General features: G+C 39.1%; 1 protein-coding gene across 13 annotated transcripts in view; it reads right to left on the reverse strand.

The window, feature by feature from the left end:
* The window catches only part of DAAM2 (dishevelled associated activator of morphogenesis 2), a 186,393-nt gene that overhangs the window by 128,107 nt on the left and 32,743 nt on the right, over positions 1–25,543 (reverse strand). The gene's annotated exons all lie outside the window — the stretch shown is intronic.

Consider the following 25,543-nt stretch of genomic DNA (forward strand, 5'->3'; position numbering starts at 1 on the left):
CCCACAGAAATTCTGCTGTGACCAGCAACATTGTAAGATACATCTTACATGCATGTGCCAAAGCCACGTGTGCTTTTCTCCAGCTCAAAACAACTAATCCCGGACTATCCAAACCCAACCTTCTGTAGGACTGCACGGAAAGATTTTGCAGTTCCAAGGTTTGTACAAAGTAAACAGGAGAGAGACTCAAAAGCATTTTTTTGTACATTTTATATGCATAGCATCTGTTGTTCTTTTCTGATTTGTGCCATATTTCTATGGCTCTGAAAAGAGGACTAAGAACACATCTGTCGGCATTCCAGTCAAATTACAAAATAAACACATTGTGTTATAATGAAATGCATCTTTCCATACCTGCTGGATACTGTTTTATTCTCTCTCTTCTTAGGCTACAGCTCCTGAAACTCCACCCCGGAACTGCTTACTAACTTCAGGTCAAAACTTTCAGTTAATAGGTCCTTCAGGTATCATGAGGATGAAAGCCACAGGAGGAACATAAAGCCAGTAAGGCGAAAGTAAAGCCTGGACTTAGATTCTACTTTTCCTGAAAAGTAGGCTTATAACATAACTCCGCTGACTTCAAAAGGCACATGGACTGTGTCTACACAAAGTTTGGAGGACTCCATGCATACTCCTCACATGCAAGAGGGCACCATCTCACACAGTCATCAGAAAAGCATCCCTTATTAACGCTGTTTAGTTTGTTTTATGAACTGAGATTTCACAGGGGAAAAAGAAAATAAAACAGAAAGTCCAAAACCAGCACTACTTGACAGAAATTGACAAAGTTGTCCATGCAATGACTAAGCAATAGAGAACATTTATCTCTCAGTTCCATATGTGATGGAACAACTACTGTAGCTCAGAACCCTCTCATTTCTGAAAATGCAATGACAGACAGTGTTAGAAAAAACTGCAGCTGGATTTAAGGTTCAGCAACTGTCAACAGAAACAACAATTAGTGCCCTTACATGTAATTCTCTGTTTCCAAAAAGAAATATTCCCTGTTTAATAACTTTCTGGGCATCCTAAACAACACATTCCACAAATGCTCCTTCAGTGGAGAGCCAGCTGAAGTATTAAAGTACTTTGTTCCCTTTTAGCATCACATGCTTTCATGCAGACATCATGAAGCTACCAGGCAGAGAGCAAGTGCACAAGGTCACCAGAAGAATAGTTACAGGTTCAAACATAAGCAGAAAGCCTCACTGCTTTCCTGTACCCTATCATCCCTCAATACCATCTTTGCATGATCAGAGGACATCTATCTCAACTTCACTAAAACCTTTGACATGGTACCCCACAACATCCTTCTCTCTAACTTGGAAAGATATGAAATTGATGAGTGGATTGTTCAATGGATGAAGAACTAGCTGTGTGATTGAATCCAGGGGGTAGTGGTCAATGACTCAATATCTGGATGGAGATTGAAGACTAGTGGTGTCCCCCAGGGGTCTGTGCTGGGGCCAATGCTCTTTTAATATCATCATCGGTAACACAGACAGTGGGGTCAGATGCACCCTCAGCAAGTTTTCTAATGACATCAAGCTGTGGGGTACAATCAACACACCAAAGGGATGGAATACCATCCAAAGAGATGTAGACAGGCTTGAGCAGTGGGCCCAAGTGAACCTCATAAGGTTCAACAAATCCAAATGCAAGATCTTGTACCTGGTCAAGGCAACCTCTATTACCAATAGAAGCAGGGTTACAAAAGGATTGAGCACAGCCCTCCTGAGAAAGACCTGGGGGTAATGGTGGATGGCAAGCTGGACATAAGCCACTAATGTGCCCTCACAGCCCAGAAAGCCAATTGTGTCCTAGGCTGCATCAAAAGAAGCATGGCCAGCAGAGTGAGGAAAGTGATCCTGCCCCTTTACTCTTCACTGGTGAGGCCTCACCTGGATTACTGTGTCCAGATGTGAAGTCCTCAGTACAGGAGAGACGCAGACTTATTGGATTGCATCCAGAGGTGGGCCACAAAATTGATCCATGAAATGGAACACCTCTCCTACGAGGACAGGTTGAGAGAGCTGGGACTGTTCAGCCTGGAGAAGGCTCTGAGATGACCTGAGAGCAGCCTTTCAATATCTAAAGGGGAGCTACAGCAAAGAAGAGACTCTTTAGCAGAGTCTGTGGTGAAAGAATAAGGGAAACAGTTTCATGCTCATAGAGGGTAGTGTTTTTTCTTATATCTAACCTAAACTCTTTTACATTTAGGTTGGTGAGGCACTGGGAGATGAACCCTCCATTCCACCACAGCAGTATGTTAGAACAGTTCTGCACCAAGACAGCCTCCTTAGATAGGAAGTATTCAGGGAACTCAATAGTACTTGATTCATCCTGAAATCCCACTTGACCAAGACTCATGAAACTGCAGTCCTTTCCCTCTCCAAACGGTAAAATGGTGCTAATATCTTCTCTGTAAAAAGTGAAGTTCAATCTTGCTTTTGCTTTTCAAGCTAGTACTGTTTCCATGAATTCTTCTTTATCAGATTCATAGCTTGTTTATGTTGCAAGTTCCTTGGAGCAGCAGCAGCTTCTGTTTTCGCTTCTTACCAAGCAACTCACCCAGACTAAGCATCAGGAATACTCTGACCTTAAACACATTCTCCTAAGCTTTCTGCATTCTCAGAAAGTAAGTGAGCTTTCATTCACCCGAAAGCAATGAGTTTGACTTTGAACCCATTGATTATGAACACACAGCAACACCTTCCCCAAGCATTACTAATACCAGACCAACCAGAATGGCATTAATGTGAACAAGAAGACAACGGGATGAACAAATTAAATTCAGATTTATTCCAAGAATCTAAATTCTTTAATATAGATGGCAGAAAAAACTGAAGCACACAAAAACAGCTGCACCTCCTCCACACCTTGATTAGGCCTGGGTAGAAACCCATTCTCTCTCCTCAAGTCCTTTCTAAAGGACTACTGCAAGCGTTCTGAATTATGTTTGGGAGATGTTTTGTTTCATAGCCTTTATATTGGATAAAAGCACGGCCCAGGTTCCCCAGGACCCAGCAGAAAGATACTACAACATGATGAAGGTCAGAATGTACCATTATGACCATCAAACCTGACTTCCTGCAGACTACAAACTTACACGTCCACTCTCTTCAGATCACTTCTCACTGGTAGACTAAAAATTAATTAATCTGGACAGCCACTATTTTCAAGCTCTGCAAAGGAAATATTTAGGAATTCTGCTCAAGTACAGTTTTCCTTCCAGTAAAGTATTTGAGATAAAAGAGACAAAAAACATCTACAGTACCGCAAAGCTGAGCAATAGCTCCAATTTTAATGCCTCTGGACATATTTTTTGCTCAGATACAGAAGAACAAAACATTTCCTATTAGCAGGATTTTCTTAGTATTTCAAATTTGCCTTTGACTCCCAGTGGGATGGCAAGGTAAAAATGAAACAAGAATTTGATCCAAAATTGCTGACAGTCACTAAGATTCAATTACCAGGCACAACTCTCACCGATTTTTTTTTATGATGCTACCTATTCTCCTCCCAACAACACCATTCAAACCAAATAGCCTTCCCGTTGCTGTGCTAAGAAACGTTTTCCAGGCTGATATAACTGCTATTAAACATTCTTAGAAAGACACTTTCTCCACTTTATATTTGTAATCATCAGGATATAAATTTACCTCAGAATGAATCGCCACTATCTTGTCCTCAGCATCACCTTTTTTACTTAAAAATAAATAAATAAAAAGAAAAAAAAATAAAAAGAGAACTGAACTAAGTTAAATGACTTCAGAAAACAGGACAAGAAATACTATCTCTACCAATAAAGTACAGAAATCTTAAACTGTGTGATTTATATGAGATTGAAGTGATGGAACACACTCAAGTTTAGCTCATCCTGTACTCAGCCCAATATTTTTCTATTTTCCTTGCCAAAAATCATTATTCTTCAAGATGAAAGTCAATCCGAGTTGAGAGCAGGGACAGTTACCCTTGTAACTGGCAAGCTACTTATGAGAGGAATGCAGGAGACTACACATTGGCTGTCATTAGAGATGAGATTCCAGTTGAAGTGATTATTTGGTCCCTTTTGGCAAAGCAGTTGTTAAACTGCTACATTTTGCTACTGTAACAGGACTTTTTAACCTCGCTGTTTCTGTACAGATTTAACATTGGCAGCAACTTCAATGGAAATCAATGTAACATCCTGAAATATGGGGCCCCGCCACGGTCAGAGGGAAAAGAAGGTATAGTGGAACCAGGGAGGGGTTACAGAAAACACAGAGAAGAACATTGTACTTGGCTGTACAAGTAACTTGTGAATACATCTTGAGAAATGTCCTGGATTATCAACTGTAATAAAATCTCTCAATGAGGAAAACAGGGGTGTCCTAGAGAACTATGAGTTCTCGTTTCCTATGTTCACTTCAGACATGGATTGAAAAAATTCACTTTATAAAACAGGAATAAAAAAGAAAGAAAGAAAATGCAGCCATAGAAAGTTTAACTTTTTCAGCCTAGAGATAACCTTGTTTCTCTAGGTAGAAGGACTGCAAAGTAATGTTTCAGGTAGGGATGGCAGAGAAAGGATGTAGAAACAAAGATGGATTTTCAATTAAGTTGGAGTCTGAAATCCCAGATCTTATTTCAGGATAGTTCCTCCATGAAGAATGTATTTGAAAGAAGGAGGGTGAAATGGGACTTAAGTAAGGATCAAAGAATAGACTGCCCCCAAATTACACAGGTGTAAGCCTAAGGTAGGTAGCTGGTCTTCAAGACATGATCCTCACTGTATCATCTGCTACAGAGAAGACCTTTATCCAGTCTCTAAGCAAAATTTGATAATACCAGTATTATATGGGCCAGAAACAGCTTTCTGCAAAATCACTTCCCCTGAAGAAGACTATCCATGTTTCCATATAAGTTCTCTGTTTCCTAAATATTTCCTGAAATATAATGGCTTAGCAAATGAACATTTCCTCTAGCATTCAGATTCAGCTGGGTAGAAACAAGTAACTAGCCAAGTTGCTCCCTTATCTGAAGCCATAGAAGCCTATAATACTCATGTTGATATTCTAAGATTTCTGTGTGCCAGAAACACAGGACAAGTATCTGCACACACTATGTTAGGAAGCTATTTCATGCTTTCAGTTTGTGTTTTTGAAGTTCAGTTTTGTTTTCATATATGTCCCATATTGATAAGTTGGACATTACTTCAGCCTCCAAGTTCACACCCATTGAGGTTATGCTGGAGTGTTTAATATTTATTTTCAAGTCCGAAAAATTACCCTTTCTAAACAGGGGAACAACTTTGAGCAATCCAGCAGTCTGTTTCAAATGTTGGATAAGGGGCTCAGATCTTCTTATTTGGAGCATTTCAGGATGTTTAAGCATGTGCGGGAACAAAACACAATAAAAAGAATTTTAAGAAAGTAAAATGAGCAAGCAACAAACCTTATCTTCCCATCTGCATTATAAACTCAGAAAGTTACCCATATGGCCCCCTGCAAAAGTATACACTTCCTGGAGGCACTGCGCTGTCTCATTAATGCACACATACAAGATGTACTGTACAAGTATCAATTGGATCTCACAAAATTTCAGTGCTGACCAGCACACACACACAAATTAAAAAAAGCCTCACATAAGAGAAAAGCCACATTTCACAGCAAAGCTGTTGAATAAAGATTTTTCCAAACAGCAAGAACAACATAGTATGTTTAAGGTCCCAAATACACAATTCATGCTGAAAATTAAAGATGTCTGTTCCCACTGTACAAACAAAAGCAGAGTTGTATGTATTTGTGGGTTTTTATAATGATGTGCATGCACAGCATTGCACTGGGAAATTTGCAAATATCTGATTAAGAGGAAGAGCATGTTTCCATTTATTTCAGGACAAAAGTGTATGATTGCATGCCTCATCACATACTCAAGCTTACACGTGTAGATCAGGAAGGATGAGGGTAGAAACAAGTACATACATATGCAATTCTTGCCTCTTCTTTTGTATACGAAATGCAGATTTAGAGCTTGAGCACCATAACTTGGCAGTCAGAGAAGAGCGATGCTTCTCATATAGCAAATACCACCCAAGCTGCAGAATTCATTTTTCTTCTTGCTCTTCCATTCCATGTGCATGTTGGCACCTCACACCGACATGAAGTCATAGTATATTCCAGGAACAGCTTTAGCTTTTTCTTTTCATTCTTGTTTAAAAAGAAATGTGAACAGCTACTCTGCCTGCTCAAAGCTGCTACCAATCTGAGATGTTCAAGGACCCTGAAACCACAAAACGTGTCTTCTCCAATTTCCCAAAGCTGTGTCACAGGATCCATATCCTGTCCCGACAACTTCTAACCCACCAACAGAACGACAGGAGCCTGAGGCATTAAAGCAACATTCAGCAGGCACCACTGGAATTTCAGACAGAGAATTAAAAGCTCTTTTGCTTTGTAGTAACAAGAAATTATTCCAGCTAACAAATACTCTGCAGCAGAAAGAGAAAATGACTTTGTCATCTCTATCAACTCTGAAGTGAACCACTGAACTAGAACTCTGAACAACTTTGAACTAGAAGAAATCAGAACCTTACCACTAACTGTGATACATCTTAACCCCTGTGCTAGTGACCTCAATGCTAGACTGACATGTCCTGAGGAAGCTGGAAAGGAAGGATTCATTGAAGCCATAAAGGCTGACAGATGTCCTTCAACCAGCATTGTTTCTAGCCACACAGTTTTTGTGGTTCAGTGTTATTTGGTTGGTTGGCTTGTTTTGATTTTTTTGTGATTGGATGTTCTTTTCTGTTTTGGTTGATTTTTTGCATTATTGTGGTAGCGGTGTACTGTTGTCGTTTTGGCTTAGACTAAAAGGAAAAAGAAACACTATGCAGTGCACTAAGCTCTGAGAAACAAAACCCAACAAATACCTACTCCAGTCTTTCAAGTCTGCAGCCTGCAATTGGAAGCCCTTAATTCATTACCAGGACTGAAACACTACCAAAATCCTTACATAAAAGTGCAAACAGATGATAGATGTTCTTCCCTAAGTACAGTTAGCCAGCCACATGTGTGGAGAAGAAAAAGGATGCATTATCAAAGGATTGAGAGCTCCTCTCTATATGATGGTTTTATCAGATTTTCCAACTAACTGCAATTGGTCATGATCACACAAGCAGCACTTTGATTTGCTTTGTCTTCTAAGCAAAGCTCAGTTAAAGAACACAACTCCCTTTTATTCTGAGGTCTGTGGACTGCAAGGAATCCAGACAATTTTTCAAGCTTAGATGTGATAGGAGAAGGGGGGAATGATCCCTGGGTCATGCTATTTTTAATATCTGTCTCCCTGCCCATGTCATCACTTCTATGCCACTTCTAGAGAGGATAGCAGCGCTGGAACAGCTTCGTTGAAGAAGATGTGAAAGCCATAGGAAGTATAATCAGTAGGTTCCTACTGCAATATGTGTAAAGTCACAGATTTTCCCTTAGGACCTTTATGTTTAGATGCTCAATGCAAAAGTGATGACCAGTTTTGACCACTAGATGCGAGTATTAAAAGAATCACAGACAAACTTAAAGCTTCCTATGAAGTCATGAAAACTCGTGATCAAGGGAATGTTTGCAGACCAGCCAAAGTACCCTTTTCTGTTTAGAGATTGAAACTGCTGCACTTTCACTCTGCTCAGTCATACCCTGTTCATTATCTTTTTCATTATGGCAGAAAAGGGAAAGGAGTAAAAGAGAAAACAGGAGGGGGTGAGGGGTGGAAATCAGCATTTGACCATCCAGGAGTTTAAGAAAGATTTTGTCTTTTGAATGAGAAAGTTATGAGTAAAAGGCTAATCCTGGACATACAATTGTAGAATTTGACTGTGCTTTTTCTTCACTATGAAGTTGGTGAAGTACTGGAACAGGTTGCCTAGACAAGCTGTGGATGCCCGATTCCAAGGCCGGGCTAGATGGGCCTTTTGGCAGCCTGGTCTAGAAGAATGTATCTCTGCCTGTGACAGAGGGATTGTAAGTGAGTAATTGTTAAGGTCCCTGCCAACCCAAGTCTATGATTCTGTAATTAACAATTCAGGTTTTATCCCATCTGAATGTGCTGCAGAGTCTTTTTTTTTTTTTTTTCCTCCTGAAAAAAAACCTATATGAACAAAGATAATAATATATTCAGTTGATTTATTATTATTTTTACCATCCTTAAGATTTCAGTAAGACATTTGTCCGGTAGGAACATTAAAGTGTTCCTGCAACTACTATTACAGTGATTGGCTGGGTATTTTAGCCTGTACATATGTCCACACTGCTTCAGCTTAATCAGTATTTTCTTTTACATTTTCTGTTCACATGGAAATAGTATCCACATTACTATAACTTTCAGTTGTACAACTGGAGCTGTATAAACAGTCTTATTAATCTTTTTCTACTTATCATTTTGATTTCCAAATACCAGTCTTTAAATTTAGACCACTGACATTTATGCAAAACAGTCTTCTACACTATCAACCTCTTCTGACTTCTAATCTTCCTTCATACATTTCCCGATGAATGTTAACTAGGCTAATACAAAGTACTTAAACATAGAGGATATGGCTACACAAAGGAATTGAGGTACAGAAAGAAGCTTTTTATGCAGTGTCAAAACAAGGAAATGTGAAGGCAGACCTCTGAGGATTAATAGTGTTGTAGGGTTTGTTTGTTTGCTTTTTGTTTATTTGTTTGTTTTTAACTCACTTGCTACATGAGGAATAGTGGTTATTTCTAGCTTAATTAAAGGTCAGACGGCGGCACATGAAGCCACAGCCTGCTAACTTTAACTTCGGTTTCTTGAATAAAAGCATTGAGGAATCATAGCAGAGCCATTTGTTGAGTGTCTAAACTCACTTAGCAATCAGGTTACTCACACAAGTGGTTAGTGTTCTCTAGCTCACGACACTACAGCTTCTCTGCCACTGGTTTCTGAGCTACCTAACCTAAATTTAGCTCAAGTACAACCTGTGTACATCATCTTTTTACTGTGCTAAACAGCAATGCAATACACTACACTGGTAAGTTGCTATTGCTTTCTGTAACTTCATTTTAGTGTTAGCTGATGTGCACAAATAGATAAACCTAAGCAGAGACAAAAGGTCACAAGTAAGAAAAAAAAAATAAAAAAGTGGGAATAGAAGACTAATCAAAGCTAAAAACTAAGAGGTGATATTTCAAGGTGCAATCTGAAGGTTAAATGCGGAAAAGCAAAGAATCACAAGCCATTCAAGTTCAGTTTAAACACAGTCCCAAGAAAAAAACAGACCACAATGCAAAGAGTGAGACTAAAGACATAAGACAAACCATTAAGTCAGGAAAGAAGGATCAATCAGGACCAGTCAAAAATGTTATCTATTGATCTTCAACACAAAAATAAAACAAAAGTACAGATGAATATGACAGAATTCAGATTCAATTCTGAGAATGCTGTGGTACTGCTTAGAAGGAGAGCTCTCAAAAAGCCTTCCACTATCTAGCAAAGAATCTGACATCTATGACACTCAGCCAAGAGTAGCTCAAGACTAAAAATGCAACAGAGGTAAGATAATGTCTGTGACATGAGAAGGGAAAATCTAGTTCAAGAATTTTTGAGGCAAGAGAGAAGGTGAGGATGCTTTAAATAAAATCTAAGTCCACAGAAACTGTATGACTAAATGCAAAGGTCTGCCTGGACCACTTCTAGATACCCTACACATCACTTCCATCAACCGGTCAGGTAAAAAATGAAACAAAATAAAAATAAATGAACAAGAAAATAGTAATGCTATCACTCAGGCAGATTCACAGATACTTGTTTTATATATATATGTATATATATATATGTGTGTGTGTGTGTGTGTGTGACAGAAAAACAAGAATATCTTAAGCATCTTTAAAATTTCATTTGGGGCAATTCATGTGCCTAAAGTTCCAGCTAAGGCGGGCAGTGAAATTGTATGGTAGAATGATACAAAGATGGTAACAAAGATGATAACAGATATTCAAAAGGTTATTTATGAGGAAAAACTCACCCATATGGATGCCTTCACTGGGAAACGCTGACACAATCTCCACCAGGGAGCAGCCTCCAAGAGATGCTGCCTTAGTGGTGGTCAGCCCTTAAATGAGGTCTAGAGGAGGTGGAGTCAAGCTCCACCCCATCTGGGAGCACAGCTCAATTACTCTCACCTGTGCTCCCACAGCTGACCCAACACTTGCCTCAGCTGATTAATCAGAGGTTCAGGCTGTGATTACTGATTTCCCATACAGAAAGGTAGGGAAAACATAGTCCTAAACAGCATGATTTGGAGAGATTTGGCAACTGTTAATGAACTTCATGTATCTCAACATCTGCATGTGCTATATACAAATATGTATACCTCTGTATGCATCCATGGTAAAAGCGAGGAAGTGAAAAATTTCCATGAAATGACTTGAAACTCCAAACATAATCAGATAACCTTGCTGTTACATGCAGGGAGGGACTGGCCTGGATTGATTTTATTCTTTTTAATTAGCAAAGGAGCTTTCAAAATCGTTCACCATTTCTATCATTCTATTATATTCTTTTCATATGAAGTTGATTAAGTCCACCAGTTTAAGCTTACCCATTCTTACAGAGAAAGAGACAAACAAATTGTTGAGACTGCCAAGTTTGGAAGCAGACTTCCAAGTTTACGTAAGTATCACATGCATCTACCACACATAGGACCAAGATGACCTACTGACTTTGATATAAATCTAGTCCCAAAACAGATTACATACAACTCAATCTCACTCATTGAGAAATGATACTCCCCAAAAAAAACCAAAAAAACAAACAAACAAAAAAAACAAAACTAAGGATGCTTTCCTCCCTTACATTGGTCCTAAGGATCTCACTAGAAGAAGCATTTACTTATTTGTAAGAAAGAGTAAATTACCATAAACTTTCACTTTCCAGTTACAGAACACTCCCATAACTGGACAACGTTCAGATAGGGTGGGAAGGGTATATAGTTCATGTTGATAAAGAAAAACAAACAGAACAGTAAACACTGCCCAGAAAGTGACACTGCAACCTGCCTCAGGAAAGAAGAACTCCATTTAAAGCCACTTAAAAAGGACACTCTACAAATTAGGGCTTGGTAATGAGAAGAATAAATAAATAAATAAATAAAGATCAGAGGCAAAACTATTTGCTGATTATGAGAGAACTTAATTAAGTAAATTGTATCCATCTGCACAATGTTGAAATAGCAACGTTTGTTTCCAGAATTACCAATATTCCTCCTTCACAATAAAAATAGAAATAACGTCTCGTCTAAAGTCAGTTTCATAACAATGTTTTCTATGTATAGCTTGAATAGTTTTCTCATGTATTAAGCAGACATCACAAGCTCTCATTTCCACATAGATATATTTTCAAGCAAAAGCTAGGCATGAATGCCAGACTTGCATAATCGATTAAAAAGATGGTAGTCTTGAAACAGATGAACTTCAATCTTACATAACAAAAAGTCAGTGGCAAAGCAGCAAATCATATCAGCAGAATTTTTGCAAGCTCTTTTTGACCTATAATTATTTCTTTGCTCACCATTAACAGCTGTAGTCCATTTCCCATCAAACTGTGAAATTCAACTGTGTTACAGAGGAAAATCCCTACACAGAACATATTAAAATATTGCATAAAATCTACAAGGAAAGTTTCCCTGCCTCCACATCTGATAATAGCCCTGTCCATTCTAAGCCCAGGCTCATTCCTGAATATTGTCGATTCAATCAAGGGAAACCCTGACTTTTACATGAGAAACACGTTAAGTGCCTCTGGTGTTGTTACCAGGAAGCATGACTGAACTGACCAGTCAGCTGCACACAAATCTTTCATGAATAAATATCAGACACATAATGAGAAAAGAAAGCAAGAAGGGCACGGACAAAAACATTTAAGGAAAAGACCTTTTTTCAGAACAGCAGGAGAAAATTCACTTTGAAACTAAATTTCAGGCTGCTAACATCAGAGTGGGGGAAAAAAGCCACTCCAAAAAACAATGCTACTAAAAACATCACATCGCTGAAACTCTTGTTAATAATGAAACTCTCATAATACACATTTTTGACTATTTATATAGGCCTCTAAGCTTCAAGCACTGCATCATGATATGGCAAATGAAGATGTTTGATAATGACCCACAAAGATCTTGTTCAGGCTACATCAAGGCAACACGTCAGGCTACATCAAGGCAACACATCAAGAGGTTGATGGCCAAAAAATCTTCCATTATATGGGGATATCGTGAATTAAAATGTATGGATATTCTAGTCTGAGCAGAAAGCACTTCCTGCTCAAGTTGTTGATGAAATTGCCTATTGCATTGATTTTGAAATCGCCCCTTTCCTTAGTATTAGTATTGTCATATGCCCAGGATATTGAATATGGATAAGGAAAAGAATTTTGGTCTCGTCCCTTTGCTTTCTGTGTGAATAACAACCAAGAACTGTGGACAAAGAACTAAGGCTCATATGCAAGTAAGCATTACAGTACCATGCACAGTGTATCACAGATGTACATACTTACAGAGAAAGTAAAGAAAACACAGCAGGAATGCCCAGCATCAGGCCCTCAAAATTTTAATCCACTCAAGTGTATTCAATATCACATTTGCCCGGGAGCATAGAAGGCAATAGCAGAGAAAGGAATTTTCTCGTTCCTGGAAGCTGAATCCACCAATTTGTTTCCTTTTATGGACATTACACTTAGTTCTGACTTTGCCTGTCCTACCTGAACCCTATCCTTGAGATTCTGCAGGGAGAAAATACAACTAATCTTGACAAAGTAACTCTAATAAGAATCTCCAGCAATGCATTCTCTTCCAAATTCTGTCACACATTTGCAACGAGGAAGCTCACATACGGTATAGTAGAAGGAATGTCACCTCTCCTCCATCTTAGGAGATCATCATATAGTGCAATCAAAGCATATCCTCCAATTCCAAAAACTGAAATATTTTTTAACTGGTCTACTTTTTTTTTGTATTAGCAGGACCGATCTTTACCCTTCAGGTTTTATAAATGACCAAAGAACCAACAAGAGACTTCTAGAGCTTGTAGTAAGACATCAGAAGGGTAGGCTGGCTTGCAGGACAACACCAGGTAACTCCACGCAGTTCATGCTAGCACTGACTGAAGGCATATTTTACCAGTGAGCTTAGATTCTTCCTGCTAGAGATCACTGGGATGGAAGTGAAAAGAAAGACTGAATCTCCTTGTTAGTTTATAATCAAACAAAGCCAAATTAAAACGTATATGCTTACGGTCATCAGCATCTCACGCACTGAGTGACAAGTTGTTTAAATACATCTACTGACTGAGAGAAACAAGAATTATTTAGAATTACTATTTGGTGAACAAGCCCCAAATGCTCTCTGGCACCAGTCCTGAACTCCATCATTCCAGGAATATTCCAGAGCTATATTACTTGGTAAACTCCTGTCAAAGAGGGAATGCAAGTATAGCACAATGCCACAAGCTGCTGTAGCTGTGTGTGCATACCTCTTAACCACAAGAGTAGTGGAGACAATAAAACAGTGCCCTGTTTATAGAGGAAAATAGCTCAAGCACATTTATCCTAGCTACAGTCCTGCTGAATTTTAAGAATATATTACACCTTTTTTCCTGGAATGTAATTGCTTTACATAGAACTGGGAGAAAATTTTTTTTTCCAGTATTTGAATCAGGAAAAGTAAATCGATTCCTTCATTAATAAAAAGTAATTCCTCAACACAGGGAAAGACACAAAAATTAATACTGTATTCAGAAGGGCTCAGAATCACCACATTCACCTTAATATGATACTATGATGGATACAAACCATACGCCATTATTCTCCCACTTAGCTAGCACTTATGCTAATCCAGGGGGTCAGATATTATGTTTTGTCTCTCCCTCTGTTCCACACTTGGTCCTTGTGCCCAAAAATTACACCCTTAATCTCAGAAAGTTTGACAGAGATTGGTACTTCCCTGAAAAAAGTCCTGGTTTTGATATACACTCTTCTTTGTTAAATAAAAAGCTATCTCTTATGAGTTATCAAGCCCTAATCATATCATCTTAAGATCAGAAGCATGCTGAATGGACTAAAAAAGTTTTTTCTATGGAGTTTAAGGGACTTAAAGGAACTTTGTGAACAGCGTCACTAAGCACTCAGTTAAGTTCCAAGCCCACTGCTAAGAAAGCAAGCTGCCTGGGAACACGACAAGGTCGTAGCAAACCATACTGAGTTCTCTCTCCCCTCCTTGCCATAGCGTGGGATCCTGACAGCAGGAGGTTCCCACTACGGGTCTTTGGCTTCAGCTGTGCATTGGGCTCAGGACTGCTCTTCTCAGGACTCCCGATGCGCTCTGAAGAAGCAAGATTCCAGTCATTCATCTGGGGCTCTGGGAGTCACTTGCTTCATTCCTTCTGAGGAAATGACTGGAAGTCTGACCTCTAATGTGGACTGAATTCCCTCTGAAAGTTTTATCAGCTTCCTCATTTCAAACAGATTTTTACAAAGGGTTGAGAGTGCTGGAATGGATGAAAGACCAGGATCAATACTTTCGCCTATGCCAGGATAAGGAAGATTCTCAGCCACTACTCACTCTTCATGAAGTTCACATGAAAGCTCTTTTTGAAGATGCAAAAACACAAAGGCTACTTTCTCCTTCCTTCTATTTCATTCTCCTGATCCTTCAGTTAACATGAATTATCCTATTCTCTGCCTCTCTAGCAAAATGTGAGTGGTCAACTTTTTCTGCTTTTGTCTGAGAGCTGACAAAAAAAAGACTAAAAAGATCCTAGAACTGTAGAATTTGTCAAACCAAACTACAGCAATACTGATGACACTGATGATAACGAGAACTGCAGAAAGAAACAGAATATTAATTATATACATTTCTTAGGAAAAAGACAGAAGGAGAGAAAGTTAAAAATGCTCAGATCACAGGACTGTAAAAAAAAAAAAAAAAAAAAAGGAAGAGCTATTAGAGACCAAACTTGGCACAAAACCAAATGGGCATGAACTGGCCACGAAGAAGTTTAATTTGGAAATCAGAAGCAGACTTCCAAACACCAGAGAAGTGAGGTTCTTGAACGGCTTCCCAAAAGGAAAAGAAAGAGCAAAAGCCATTTCATTTTGAGGCAGAAATTGATAAATTTACAAAGGGAATCCCGCAACAGAGTTTTCTGCAATTACAGAAAGCCATACTCTATGATTCAGATGATGTCTTTCAGTCTTGCATAACTCACCTTCAACCGAGTCAAAACAGGAAAAAGTAGTAGTAAAATAAAGATATGTGTTGCAATAGAACCAAAATATTACCAGGTCAGTTACAAGGGTAAATGTATGGGGATTTTTTGAGCAGAATTTATTCACCTCTTGGGACTTCAGTATTTTCAGGTAAAATTTTGGATCACAAGGGAAGGGACTGAATTAAACTGAAATTCTAGGACCACTTGCAAAAAAACAGCATGGGTGTGAAACCTTTCACCTATCCTGCAATCATTATACCAAACTGTGAGAAGTTATCTTCACAGACCCATATCCAGAGGTTACAGCTGTCAAAGTAACCATAAAAGGTTCCAGAGTGAGAATCTTAGGAAGAACCTTAGTTAAACAAAGAAGCCGAGGGAAGTCATCTTGCTCCTATACTCTGTCCTGTTGAGACCTCACCTAGAGTACTTTGTACAGATCCTTGGTACAGTACAGATGCAAACCTGTTAGAGGGAGCTGAGAAGGCCACAAAGGTGATCCAAAGGATAAAACACATCCTGTATGAGGACAGGCTGAGAAAGCTGAGTTGAGTCTGTGCATCCTGGAGAAGAGAAGGCTCTGAGCAGACCTGGAGAGTGGCCTTTCAGTATCTAAAGTGGGGGGCTGTAAGAAAGAGGCAGACTCTTCAGTAGGGTTTGTTGTGACAGGACAAGGGAAAACAGTTTCAAACTAAAAGAGGAGATATTTCAATTGGATATAAAGAAAAAGGATTTATTTGTTCACAGAAAGGGTGGTGACGCATTGGAACAGATTGCCCAGAGAGGTGGCAGATATCCTGTCCTCAAAGACAATCAAGGGTCAGCCTGCGCACTAGGCTCTAAGCACCCCGATCCAGCTTGTAGGTATCCCTGTTGCAGGGAGTTGGACCAGACAGCCGTCAAGGATCCCTTCTAATTCAAACAATTCTGTAAGTCATGGTTGTGAAACATACAGATGTGTAGAGAAATGATTATCTGTCTTATTCCAGACTTGCATGAAATTTTAATGGAAGGAAGGCTCCAAAACTATTAAAGAGAGTCAACAGGGAGAAATCTTTTCACATTCTATTTCTGGATTGAAAAACCCAGGATAATATAACTCTATTCTATACATGGAAGAAAAAGCAGAGCACATAAAGCTGCACAAGCATGAAAAATATAGTATTGTAACTTAAGAATTCACGTGTGAACTCCCCCACAGCACATCAAACATGAGGTATTCATTGATTCCCACAAATGGAGTCTGTGCTGATCTATAAGCTGCAGCTCTGTATTACACATTTCAGTTTTATGCATTTAAGCCAGACAAACATTCCCAAGGGATTGAAAGAACCCGCAACAGTAAGTTGTGGTTCTATTTTGGATCATATCACAGCATAACAAATCACAGTTTCAGACACTGGGATAAGGGGTTCAATAAACCAAGTAGCACGATAACTTCATATACATCCCTTCCACACATATAGCCATGAGTATATTCAAATCCACATAAAGCCTTCCAAACTGTACAACTCCAAAGCAGTGATCAGTCTCATAATGACATGTATCTATATAGTATTATTCATACAAACGTATATCCTTATATAGACAGTTTGCCACACATCATCTTGCAGCAGTAGCTACCTACCCACAAATACCAAAACCGTTCACCAGATCTGATCTCTCATATTTGAGGAAGCAGAAAAGACCATAATGTTTTGTTTCTGTTTTGTTGTTTGTTTGTTTTTAATGCAGAAAACTATTCTGGTACTTTTGGTTTGTTCTAGTGTTCTTTCAATTGCGGTCCATACAAATAGTCCTCAAAAAAATCAGCATCACTAGAACTATTCAATAACTCAGTAGTTCCCCATGACTACAAAAAATTTGAGCGCTGAGAATGGTGCACTGCTCCATTGTTGATCTAACATTTTTGAGCCAGAGTGATTTATAAATTAAGTCTTTATAAAAATCAATAACTTCAAGGCTGGATTGGAAACTCAGCTATGTTGCAAGTATCCTATAGCAGAGTTACATCCTGGTGATCTTTGTTTCCCAGAGAATTAAGCAACCTGTACAGATCGGCAAATCTTACTGAAGTACAGAAAGACTTCTGTAAACACTGAATAAAGATGAGAGGCAAGACTTTAAAGACAGTTCAAATATTGCTGAGGTACAAGAAGCTATATTTTCACAAGGACTTTTGCATATTAGGTGTGTGACTATGTCATTTGGTTGCCTTCTCACTCTGACAAGCTGAAAATGCAACTCTGAGCTATTTGGACTGTCTGGGCCTTGGGACATGAAGAAGATCAAAGCAGCAAGCAGGAACTCAAGTCTTCAAATCCTAGCAGTCACACTTCTTGTTCTCTCTATATTTATTGTTGTGGTCTAAGTTAAAGCCCTGCAGAAGTTGTCTTCTTTCCATCTAATTAAGGTGTCTTTAAAGTACAGATGAAACAGACAAAAAGAACCTGACTGGAGCACAATTTCATTTTTTCATTTTAATTTTACCCACAAGGAATGAGCAAGTCAATCACCTTAAGGATGACACTGAATGGAAAGCAAAAGCCTATTATTGATCGGAACCTAACATCACTAGAACTTCTTTCTTCGGCAGTATTTTCTTACAAGGAAAAATGATTGAAATAAGTAAACCACTGAATGGCTTCCAACCCAAACACTGTACAATATTAGGTGATGAAAGAACAGTTAAGAAAATGAACAACAACAACAACAAAAAAAAGGGATGTTGGAACTCCCCAGCCAAATTTCACTCTATAACCTGACTACAGTGCAATTAAAAAATAAACAGCACAAAGAACAAAAAACAGCTTTCATTGAAAAACATATGCTTTTACAACCAAGAACTCTTTAGACAAATATTTTTCCTCTCCCTATCCACCTCCCCAACCCTCTTCACCTCTGGAGAGTATGATAAAAGGGCAATTACATTCAAGGGGGAAAAAACAGGGAACAAGATATATACACAGATGAAAATATGTTTGTGTAATGTTTTCAAACAGTATCTTCTTTAATACAACATCCTGCCAAAAGTTTAGTCTGTGCTAAAGTTATTACACATCCTTCTAGGTACTAGCACAGCCTTTATGTCACTGTCACTTACAGCTCTTATATCCCACCTTCAATCTGAAGGAAAATTATTACAGTTTACGTTCTTTGATTTTCAGATGATCGAATGCAAAAGCCCACATTCAACTTTCCAAAGGGCCTCTGTGTCAGAACAGAGAACTCAAAGCCTAAAAGCTCAGGATTTGTGTAATGCAAGCAGAGTACTGAAAAACTGTATGAGATTACTGAATGATTCAGAGGGCTTGTAATATAATACAGTATGCCCTCTTTTCATAGCCTGAATCTATTCTTTATAACAAACAAAAATGATTCCCATTTGATAGCTACTCTAGTGAAATTAATTGATCAAGACTTTCCTAATAACTGAGCAAGTTTGCCATGGTTTTATTTGTCCCTTCAAACAAAAAGATCACAAGGACCTCTGATGGCATAACCTAAATGGGTTACAGAGGAAGCCATCAGAACTGACTGGTCATCTCCTTGCTGGTAATCTGACAATGTAAAGAAAGAAAAAAACAAAAATTGAACAGGAAGATGTCGAACTTCAGTTTTGATCCTCTCTTGACCAAATCACAAAGCTAAAGAGCAGCACTAGAGAAGCCACAGTTCAAGGCATCACTTTGTTCTGTGACTGAACAAAGGCACTGTGGCCTTCCAAGGCTGTCAGTTTAGCACCTTTCAGCACTACTAAACTATTATTTTCTTCCTCCTTAAAATGAAAGCATTAGAAATCAAAATCATCAGTGAAGCCATCAAGACCTTCTGAATTAATCCTCAGGATCAACACTTAACAGGTTAATACAGATGCCAAAAAATAATTATCCACAGCTCCCAGTGTAACTTTCTGTTAAGAAAATCCAGATTCCTGCTTTCTAGTGCACATAAATTGGATGCATTTCATTTACTCACTGTTTATTTTACTAACACATCAACTTGCCAGAAAAGGTTTGTTTAGCTAGCAGTGGATAAAATTCATGCTTTTGAATGTTTTCTTCCTAAATAAATTATAAATAATCCCAATTTCGATGCAAACACTGAAGCTTTTATTTGGTTCTGTTTCAACTACAATAAAAACTGTTAGGAGAAAAAATATAAGAAAGAAAAAAATGCTCCTCCAAATCTCTCCAGTATCGCTATGCCCTGTACCCCAAAAATGTATGATAACGCACACACTGTTGTCAAAGACAGAAGCTGGCAATGCAAGAGTGAAGCACCAGCGTATGCGTGCACATACATGGAAACACACATGCACAGTATTTATAAAATTGCTGCTGTAAGGGATTTGGAGTTTATTTTTTTAATTAACTGAAAATGATAACATGGGAGCTTTTCATCTGGCATGAGCTTAGGTTTTATCAGCTGCTGAAAAAGATACTCTTGGAGAAATGAAATTGTAGTGTTTCTTTAGATTTCAGAATAAACAGAGCCTATAAGGTGACACCAGCTAACAGACAGATGTAAATAAAGTTACAGGCTATGATACATTTACAAAGAGGCTGCAGAACTGGACATGTGGTCGGGGCAGTGCACCACAGTGGCTAAACCACAGAATGCCCAGTTATTGTTCTAACTCCAGCACAAATAAGAAGCATTAGGAAGGGCAGTTGCAAGGACTTCAGCCTCTCTGCTGCAAATCAATATTGCATTATACATCACATGGTATAAAGGACAATTCATTAACTGCTGATCTTACAGTCCATCCATATTTCAGCACTTCCCCTTTAAATCAATTTAAAACTGCCAAAAGAATAATTTGACAAGAAGATAAGCTGCAGTTCTCAAGCATAAAACAGACCTTCCAGTGAAGACGTTGAAAAGCACAGCATATGCTAAGTAACAGCACTGCCAGCTGCCACTTTATCTTTTCTTCTCATATGAGACCTTTACTATCTACGGTCTTCTTAAATTACCTGATTATTTTAAAAAAAGGAAGGAGGATCTAGGCAGGGCCTTTCATTTTTTATTCCCCAGGGGTCAGTACTGGGTCCATCTTGTGTTATATCTTTATTGATGACTTAGATGAGGCTGAGGTGTATGGGATGAGGTTCAAGAACACCAAGTGCCGGGTCAAGCAGGCCAGCGGCATCCTGCCCTGTATTAGAAATAGTGTGGTCAGCAGGAGCAGAGAGGTAATCATCCCCCTGTACTCAGCTCTGGTGAGGCTGCATCTTGAGTACTGTGTTTAGTTTTGGGCTCCTCACTAAAAGAAAGACATTGAGGCCCTGGAATGAACCCAAAGAAGGGCAACGAAACTGTTGAGGCATCTAGAGCACAGGTCTTATGAGGAGTGGCTCAAGGAGTTGGGATTGTTTAGCCTAGAGAAGAGGAGGCTCAGGGGAGACCTCATTGCACTCTACAACTTCCTGAAGGAAGTTTGTGATGAGGAGGTGTTTGACCTCTTCTCCCAGGCAACAAACAGGACCTGAGGAAATGGCTGCAAGTTGTATCAGAGGAGGTTTAGATTAGACATATAAACTTTTTTCTCAGAGTGGTCAGGCACTGGAATGGCTGCCCAGGGAGGTGGTAGAGTCACCATCCCTGGCAGTGTTCAACAGGCATCTGGATGAGGAGCTATGAGATATGGTCTAGTGGCTTGTGGTAGCAACAGTAATGGGAGGACAGTTGGACTAGATGATCTTGTAGGTCCTTTCCAACCTTGTGATTCTATGATTCTATGACTCTATTCTATGAATCTAGAAATTCATGACTCTTTTCCCTACTTCATGTTGCAAAACACATCAACTTGATTCATACTTTTGCTAAGTGCTCAGAAGATTATTGCATGCCTTTCAGGGCATAGCAAAGAGAAGAAAAAAAAAAAAAAAAAAAGGAAAAAAAGTGGATTTTGCCATTGCTTTGATTTACTGGTTGGCAAGGTCAGTACACTATTTATACATGATTATTTAATGATATATTAGGTCACTACCATGTTTTTGCAAGCATAATTAAACTGGTAGAGGGACTAAAAGTTTTTGAAAGCTTTCTTGTTCATTGCATTTGACATTTAAGAAATAATCTCTCAATAACAGATTGTTATGATTTAACCTAGCACGCAGCTAAACATCACATAGCCATTCATTCAGCTCCCCGCTCCAAGTGGGATTTTGGGAGAGAATCAACTACACAATTGCTTACCACTCACTGACTGATTCCCAGCCAGTCCCCAGGCAGCAGCCACCCCTGTACCCCTGCCAAATTCCCCCAGTTTTACTGTACAGAATAATATCACATGGTATGGGACATCCCTTTGGCCACTTAGGGTCATCCGTCCAGGCTGTATTCCTCCCTATCTTACTTGTTGGCAGGGTGGCACTAGTAGTAAAAAAGTCCTTAACTTAATATAAGCACTGTTCAGCAACAAATAAAACACCAGTGTGTTATCAACGCTGTTTTTCTCCTAAATCCAAAGCTTAGCAGGCATTATTAAGAAAATTATCCCTATCTCAGTTGAAACCACGATACAGATTGAGACTAAAGAAGAATTTTTATGGGTGTGCTTAGAAAAAAGAACTTTAGAACAAAGGAAAAGCTGAGCTGAGTCATTAACAGTTTCAGATATAAGATGATAGCCATACAAATGTGAAGATGGAAAATAATTCCTTAGGAAAAGCTCACGCTCATAAGCATCACAGATCTGATGGAGTCTGAAAGTCTAAAGGAAGACAGAATCACCCTCTGAGAAACCATTTCACAGTAAGTGCCTTTAATTAGACTATGACAATGTGCTCAATGCTGAGTTAACAAGAACACGAAGACCAGCAAAACAATGACCAAAACTGGTAATATTAGAAAATGAACTGTCAGCAATTTGTTGACTAATCATGAGTCTTGCTCTGGCTAGCCTAACTCAGCACTGTTACTGTCAGCGTTAGCAAGTAGTAGACAAACACTCCAATGACAGACAGAATTCATAGCGCTGCCAACATCATAACAATCTACCGGTGGGAAAAGAACAACAGTCTCTACCAAATAAAAAAAAAAAACAAAAACAGAAAAGTTAAAGGAATCTGTTTCTTTAATTTGGTGTAGATATATATGTGGATGTTCATCACATTTTAAATCTTACAAATACATGTCAAATTATGCTAATATTTGGAAGGCTCCAGAGAAGTTAATTGCATGACCCCAGCACCACCCTCTGACAGACTTACAGACTGGATTCTCAGGTGCAATGCAAGAAGGTTACTCCCAAAGTAAAAACCCACTATTTGCTTCCATGGAAACTACAACAAATACAAAGAGGACAATAACGCAACTCGATAGAGCAAATTCGCAGCTAAAAGCTCTACTTTTCAACAGCCACCACCATTAGCTATGCATTTTCAAGAGCATGAACAAGACCCTGCATGCCACCTGTAAACATCTGCACCAGAGGAAGTGACCCACTGCTACTGTCAACGCTGCTGAAGTGCACTACTCACTGCCTCACTGGGTTCACATACACCATCTCCAGAAACATGCAGCAAGCACCAGTGAATGTCAATGGGTGAAACTTTTTCTGCATGGAGGAGTTCAACAACCCCTTTGTTTCATACACACTTCCAAGTCGGACAACATTCTGTCAAACTGCCCCTCTGCTGCCAGCAACACAGCAACAAAACATAATGGTGTATTGGTGGGAAGATCCAACCTCTGACACTATGGTCCAACAGAATAATACAAGGTATTACTTTCATAGCAGACCTTGTAACACAAAGAAAAGCACTGAGAAGTAAAATAAACTACATCCTGAAGTGAATTTCCAAAGAGTACAGTAAAAATTGAATGGGACCAATTAAATCAAACTGTCCACTCAGTGCATAAAATACAAATTGTAACAAAATAATAAGCAAGTAGAAAAACTATACATTAGAATGGAAATCAGTTCAAGGATGACATCAAACAGGCCATGCTGAATAACAGAAGGGAGATGCAGCTGGTAAGTCCTCAGCTGAACATCAATGACTGTGGAGATAACTTGCTTTCAATGAATAAAATAGCCTCCTACCAAGAGAAGCATCTGCTAGTGTCTAATGTTTCTCAGAGTGCCTGACAGCTCTTTGGGTATTCACAGTAACCTTGCTTCACTGCCAAGGGGTGTGTCATGTCCTTCACAGTGGGAGGGTTACAGCTGACTAATTCCATCAAGTAGTCCTCTTGAAGGAATGCAAGAAAGAAAAGATTCCTCAGTACATCAGTCAGACATCTCACTAGTTCCTGGTAGTTCTGAGATGTGCTGGAAGACAGAAATCTATGATCTAGTAAATCACTTCAATGGGCCATTCATACCTGTAGTGAACAGTGAAGAATATAATGATTTACTTTTTTCCTGTGATGAGTTACTAATATCACAAGGATGCACTGCTTCAAAATAACTCTTCAACAGCCCTCTGCAGATACAGAAGTTGGCTTTCTTGACTGATTCAGTTGATGTAGTAGCAGTGTAAACTCTTCAATGCGGTGTAATGACTGTGTGTCTGAATGACTGAAATCCATGTGGTCATTTCAGTTCCTTTAATCTGCTTTGTTCGGCATGCCTCATATTAAGAACTCAAACCTGCAAATCTTTCCACTCCACTGCAAATGATTGTTAAGTAACAGGAATAAAGCCAGACAGAAACATCTTGTGCCTTGAGCGACAACCAAAGCCCCAGGTCGTAACAGAAATGCCAAGTTCAAGTAGATGTTGCATGAGTCAAGAACTTGATAGCTCCAGTCCTTCTCTATTCATAATAGAACTGCATTGGTTATAACAACACCTGAATTCATTTTAAAGCCTTTTTTAAGGAAACTCAAATTCCTGCTCCACAGAGCAGCAGAGTATTATTACACTAATACCAGTGTACACATGCAAGTGTCATACACACAGATAAGGACAGTCTCTTACTAACAGTCTCTAACTCTTCTCTATACATAGTAAGAATATAATGCAATTAACTTGTCTCCTGTCCTTGTAGCATTACTGAGATACCCATGAAGACAGCTGTATGCCAGCCTGAACACATGCTTCTGCCTTCCCCAAACTACCTGGTACTACAAGGTTTAGAGATCAGGGTTTAGAAGTCTTCATGTTCAGCTTATAGATCTTTAACCACTGTCGTGTGTTTGTGTTGAATACAAAAGATGTTTCTGTCTTAGATGGTTAGTTCATAGAATCGTAGAATCACTTAGGTTGGAAAAGACCTTAGAGACCAATGAGTCCAACCATGACCTAACCATACTACCCTAACTAACAACCCAGCACTAAACCACATCCCTGAGCACCACATCCAAATGGTCTTTAAACACATACAGGGATGGTGACTCAACCACCTCCCTGGGGAGCCTATTCCAGTGCTTAACAACCTTTTCTGTAAAAAACTGTTTCCTGATATCCAACCTAAACTTACCCTGGAGCAACTTGAGGCCATTTCCCCTCGTTCTGTCACCTGTCACCAGTGAGAAGAAACCAACCCTGCTTTTGCTGTAAGCACTTTTCAGATATTGAAAGAGAGTGATGAAGTCTCCCCTCAGCCTCCTTTTCCCCAGACTAAGCCCCAGCTTCTTCAGTCACTTCTCATAGGGCATATTCTACAAGCTCTTCACAAGCCTTGCTACCCTCCTGCAGCTTGATTAACACTGAGTTCTTCATTATTACCCATGCCATTACTGAAGCAACATATACGTCATGAGAATCTATACTTTTCCTCTATTTCTTTAAGTAGACTGACCCCACAGCACCTTCCAGAAAAGGACACAGGAATACAATCAGGCTCTAATTTCTCATTAGAATCTGAGTTGACGATCAAAACTTCTATTTTTCTTCCTAAGTCAGATCATCACTTAAAAAAAAACAAAAAAAACAAAAAAAAAAAACAAAAAAAAAAACAAGCATAACACAGGCTCCTAAGGGAACAGAATTAAAAATTCCGACTGCTCTGACAGGATGTTACACGCTGTCGTTCCGTCCATATGTGAGCAATTTCTGTTTTAATTGTGTAAAACATCTCCCTCTTCGATTTTTCACCGGCCTCTACCAGCTTCCCCGGCTACACAGGAAAGACCGTGCCAGACGCAGCAGCACCGCCCTCTGCCCAGCGCAAAGGAAATTGCATGTAACGTCTCTGCACTTCAGAGCTGCCAATGGATTTAGCTAAACTCAAACATACATATGCATCAGTTGCCCAGCAGTATTTTTGCACGAAGGTTTCCACTGATAACGTGGTTTTAAATAAGATTTTGATTCCTGCTAAGCC

This window comes from Coturnix japonica, chromosome 3, assembly GCF_054131305.1.
Source record: "Coturnix japonica strain WE chromosome 3, WE-NBRP24, whole genome shotgun sequence".
NCBI lineage: Eukaryota > Metazoa > Chordata > Aves > Galliformes > Phasianidae > Coturnix > Coturnix japonica.